This window comes from Drosophila elegans, unplaced genomic scaffold (assembly GCF_018152505.1).
Source record: "Drosophila elegans isolate 14027-0461.03 unplaced genomic scaffold, ASM1815250v1 contig_379, whole genome shotgun sequence".
In the NCBI taxonomy this organism is placed as follows: Eukaryota; Metazoa; Arthropoda; class Insecta; order Diptera; family Drosophilidae; genus Drosophila; species Drosophila elegans.
Genome location: NW_024545762.1, coordinates 1 through 5422, shown reverse-complemented (window position 1 = coordinate 5422; position 5422 = coordinate 1). Strand labels below are relative to the sequence as shown.

General features: G+C 33.0%; 2 non-coding genes across 2 annotated transcripts; both read left to right on the top strand.

Annotated features, from left to right (window-relative positions):
• The first annotated feature begins 1178 nt into the window (after positions 1-1178).
• Positions 1179-3171, top strand: LOC121467331. Its single transcript, XR_005977442.1, has one exon. It is a non-coding gene; the product is annotated as a small subunit ribosomal RNA (ribosomal RNA).
• Positions 3172-3909: 738 nt separating this feature from the next.
• Positions 3910-4088, top strand: LOC121467330. Its single transcript, XR_005977441.1, has one exon. It is a non-coding gene; the product is annotated as a 5.8S ribosomal RNA (ribosomal RNA).
• The last annotated feature ends 1334 nt before the right edge of the window (positions 4089-5422 follow it).

Below are 5422 nucleotides of genomic sequence, written 5' to 3'. Positions count from 1 at the left end.
TGAAAATGTTGTAATATATCAATATTATTGATATATTATATATGAAATGTATGGAAAATATAAAATATTCCTTCAATTTCCTCAAGTATATGGAGGAAATTCATATGAAGGGAGACTTTTAGTACTGTAAACATGCAGTTTAAAGACGGCGTGTCCAAAAACATATATAGGGTAGTGCCTGTTGGCTGGCAACCAAATATATGGGTATTTCTCAGAACATATATAATTAATATTATATTGTGAATACCTATAATAAATAACATTCATATATATGAAAATGTTGTAATAAATCAATATTATTGATATAATATATATGAAATGTATGGAAAATGTGAAACATATCGATATTGATCAATATTAGTTGAGATATCCCATATGTTGGGTGGCAAATAGAATTGAAAATACCCGATTTCAAGACAACGTGTCGAAAAACACATATAGGATGGTCAGTGGTTGTCCATCTATAGTTGAACAAAATTTATGATATCCATATAATTTTGTCAATTTAATAGCAAAATTAAATATTTTCCGTATGTTTTGTATCTTGATTCTTGCGAATACGAGACTTGGCTTGATACGGTTAATATTAAGTGTCATCACTTTTTAGATAATAATGTTGAAAACGAAAGCCAAGGTTGTATATATTATTATATGGCAACAATTGTTTTCCGACCTTTATCGTTAATCTAATTCAGGCTAATGTTATTATTAGTGCTGTTGTTATATATATTATATATATATTATAAATGTTTCATATGCGCTCGGTTTTATGTGATATATTACCAGAGAGTTATATGGAAATGATAGATTTTAAATTTATCATAAAAATACAAATGATTTAACTCAATATTTATATTGGTTAATCAAAAATAATTGGTACATGTGTGAAATATATATGTATGGCGAAATAAAATGATATTTTAAAATGAAATATGTAAATATGAATTATATTATAGAATTATATATGAAAAAATTCTAGTTACTGTGGGCAAACGTGGCGTGTAACAAATATAAAGAATTTTAAAACGATTATGAAGCTAAACAAAGATAGCCATATTCGTATCAAGATTATTTTCCTCCCTCCTAAATGCAATTTAAAGAAAAATACTCTATAATAAATTTTGTATTACTAATTTCTATTTTAAAAAAATATGAAAGTAATATGAATTAAAAACATTATTCTGGTTGATCCTGCCAGTAGTTATATGCTTGTCTCAAAGATTAAGCCATGCATGTCTAAGTACACACGAATTAAAAGTGAAACCGCAAAAGGCTCATTATATCAGTTATGGTTCCTTAGATCGTTAACAGTTACTTGGATAACTGTGGTAATTCTAGAGCTAATACATGCAATTAAAACATGAACCTTATGGGACATGTGCTTTTATTAGGCTAAAACCAAGCGATCGCAAGATCGTTATACTGGTTGAACTCTAGATAACATGCAGATCGTATGGTCTTGTACCGACGACAGATCTTTCAAATGTCTGCCCTATCAACTTTTGATGGTAGTATCTAGGACTACCATGGTTGCAACGGGTAACGGGGAATCAGGGTTCGATTCCGGAGAGGGAGCCTGAGAAACGGCTACCACATCTAAGGAAGGCAGCAGGCGCGTAAATTACCCACTCCCAGCTCGGGGAGGTAGTGACGAAAAATAACAATACAGGACTCATATCCGAGGCCCTGTAATTGGAATGAGTACACTTTAAATCCTTTAACAAGGACCAATTGGAGGGCAAGTCTGGTGCCAGCAGCCGCGGTAATTCCAGCTCCAATAGCGTATATTAAAGTTGTTGCGGTTAAAACGTTCGTAGTTGAACTTGTGCTTCATACGGGTAGTACAACTTACAATTGTGGTTAGTACTATACCTTTATGTATGTAAGCGTATTACCGGTGGAGTTCTTATATATGTTTAAATACTTGTATTTTTTCATATGTTCCTCCTATTTAAAAACCTGCATTAGTGCTCTTAAACGAGTGTTATTGTGGGCCGGTACAATTACTTTGAACAAATTAGAGTGCTTAAAGCAGGCTTCAAATGCCTGAATATTCTGTGCATGGGATAATGAAATAAGACCTCTGTTCTGCTTTCATTGGTTTTCAGATCAAGAGGTAATGATTAATAGAAGCAGTTTGGGGGCATTAGTATTACGACGCGAGAGGTGAAATTCTTGGACCGTCGTAAGACTAACTTAAGCGAAAGCATTTGCCAAAGATGTTTTCATTAATCAAGAACGAAAGTTAGAGGTTCGAAGGCGATCAGATACCGCCCTAGTTCTAACCATAAACGATGCCAGCTAGCAATTGGGTGTAGCTACTTTTATGGCTCTCTCAGTCGCTTCCCGGGAAACCAAAGCTTTTGGGCTCCGGGGGAAGTATGGTTGCAAAGCTGAAACTTAAAGGAATTGACGGAAGGGCACCACCAGGAGTGGAGCCTGCGGCTTAATTTGACTCAACACGGGAAAACTTACCAGGTCCGAACATAAGTGTGTAAGACAGATTGATAGCTCTTTCTCGAATCTATGGGTGGTGGTGCATGGCCGTTCTTAGTTCGTGGAGTGATTTGTCTGGTTAATTCCGATAACGAACGAGACTCAAATATATTAAATAGATATCTTCAGGATTATGGTGTTGAAGCTTATATAGCCTTCATTCATGGTGGCAGTAAAATGTTTATTGTGTTTGAATGTGTTTATATAAGTGGAGCCGTACCTGTTGGTTTGTCCCATTATAAGGACACTAGCTTCTTAAATGGACAAATTGCGTCTAGCAATAATGAGATTGAGCAATAACAGGTCTGTGATGCCCTTAGATGTCCTGGGCTGCACGCGCTACAATGAAAGTATCAACGTGTATTTCCTAGACCGAGAGGTCCGGGTAAACCGCTGAACCACTTTCATGCTTGGGATTGTGAACTGAAACTGTTCACATGAACTTGGAATTCCCAGTAAGTGTGAGTCATTAACTCGCATTGATTACGTCCCTGCCCTTTGTACACACCGCCCGTCGCTACTACCGATTGAATTATTTAGTGAGGTCTCCGGACGTGATCACTGTGACGCCTTGCGTGTTACGGTTGTTTCGCAAAAGTTGACCGAACTTGATTATTTAGAGGAAGTAAAAGTCGTAACAAGGTTTCCGTAGGTGAACCTGCGGAAGGATCATTATTGTATAATATCTTTACCGTTAACACAAAATTTTGTATTATTTAATAATACAAAAAAAAATAAATTTGCCAAAAAATATATTATATTATATAATCTATATATATATATATATATAAATATGTCAAAAAATATATCAAAAATATCTTATCTAATTTAAAGCGTTTTAATGAAAGAAAAAGTATAGTCCTATGGACTTAAATAGCTCGAGCAAATGGTGTCCAATGCCGAGTAATTATTATGAGATATCAATTACGAGTCGTGGGCGGAGGCTCTGATGTCCATAAAATAAAAATCGACCTGGCCAATCGATTAGAGATACAGATAGATAGAAGATATATATACGATATGTTAAATATATAATATATAATAGAATATAATATAATTACTTTGTGTGTATATGGACCATAATATACACGCGTTGCGCATATGTATTGTTCATCTAAGTTATGGGCATACATTGGTTAATGCAACAACCTAAAATATATAATGTTGTACCCGGTTAATAATCAGGTTAATGTTTTATATAAAATGCAATATATATCAAACTTAAATAGAAATAAAATGAAAAATGAAAATTGGTATTATATTGTTTATATGAAACTAAGACATTTCGCAACATTTATTTTAGGTATAAAAATACATTTATTGAAGGAATTGATATATGCCAGTAAAATGGTGTATTTTTAATTTCTTTCAATAAAAACACAATTGACGAAATTAAAAAAACAAATATTATAAAACTCTAAGCGGTGGATCACTCGGCTCATGGGTCGATGAAGAACGCAGCAAACTGTGCGTCATCGTGTGAACTGCAGGACACATGAACATCGACATTTTGAACGCATATCGCAGTCCATGCTGTTATGTACTTTAATTAATTTTATAGTGCTGCTTGGACTACATATGGTTGAGGGTTGTAAGACTATGCTAATTAAGTTGTTTATAAAATTTTTAAATAAAATTTATAAGCACATGGTATATTATTGGATAATTATTTATTATTCATAATATTAAAAAATATATGAAAAACATTAACTCACAATGGATGTGATAAACGAAGAAAAATATTTTCGTTTTCAATCAAATGATACTGAGAAATGTCTAGCATAAAAAATGTTGAAATATTTTTCATCTAGAATTGTCTCTTATTAATGATTAGAAATTCGAAAGCTATTGGAAATGTTATTGCTCTTCGTTGGTTCTTTATAATTATCGAATTTATAAAATGTTTTCTCATTATATTTAAAGAATTAATTAATAAAAAGTTATATACAACCTCAACTCATATGGGACTACCCCCTGAATTTAAGCATATTAATTAGGGGAGGAAAAGAAACTAACAAGGATTTTCTTAGTAGCGGCGAGCGAAAAGAAATCAGTTCAGCACTAAGTCACTTTGTCTATATGGCAAATGTGAGATGCAGTGTATGGAGCGTCAATATTCTAGTATGAGAAATTAACGATTTAAGTCCTTCTTAAATGAGGCCATTTACCCATAGAGGGTGCCAGGCCCGTATAACGTTAATGATTACTAGATGATGTTTCCAAAGAGTCGTGTTGCTTGATAGTGCAGCACTAAGTGGGTGGTAAACTCCATCTAAAACTAAATATAACCATGAGACCGATAGTAAACAAGTACCGTGAGGGAAAGTTGAAAAGAACTCTGAATAGAGAGTTAAACAGTACGTGAAACTGCTTAGAGGTTAAGCCCGATGAACCTGAATATCCATTATGGAAAATTCATCATTAAAATTGTAATATTTAAACAATATTATGATAATAGTGTGCATTTTTTCCATATAAGGACATTGTAATCTATTAACATACAAAATTTATCATAAAATATGGCTTATAGTTTAATCCAATTAAAATGCTTGCGTTTTAACACAGATTAAATGTCATTAATTTGATAAAGTGTTGATAGATTTATATGAATACAGTGCGTTAATTTTTCGGAATTATATAATGGCATAATTATCATTGATTTTTGTGTTTATTATAAGCACTTGTATGATTAACAATGCGAAAGATTCAGGATACCTTCGGGACCCGTCTTGAAACACGGACCAAGGAGTCTAACATATGTGCAAGTTATTGGGATATAAACCTAATAGCGTAATTAACTTGACTAATAATGGGATTAGTTTTTTAACTATTTATAGCTAATTAACACAATCCCGGGCGTTCTATATAGTTATGTATAATGATATTTATATTATTTATGCCTCTAACTGGAACGTACCTTGAGCTA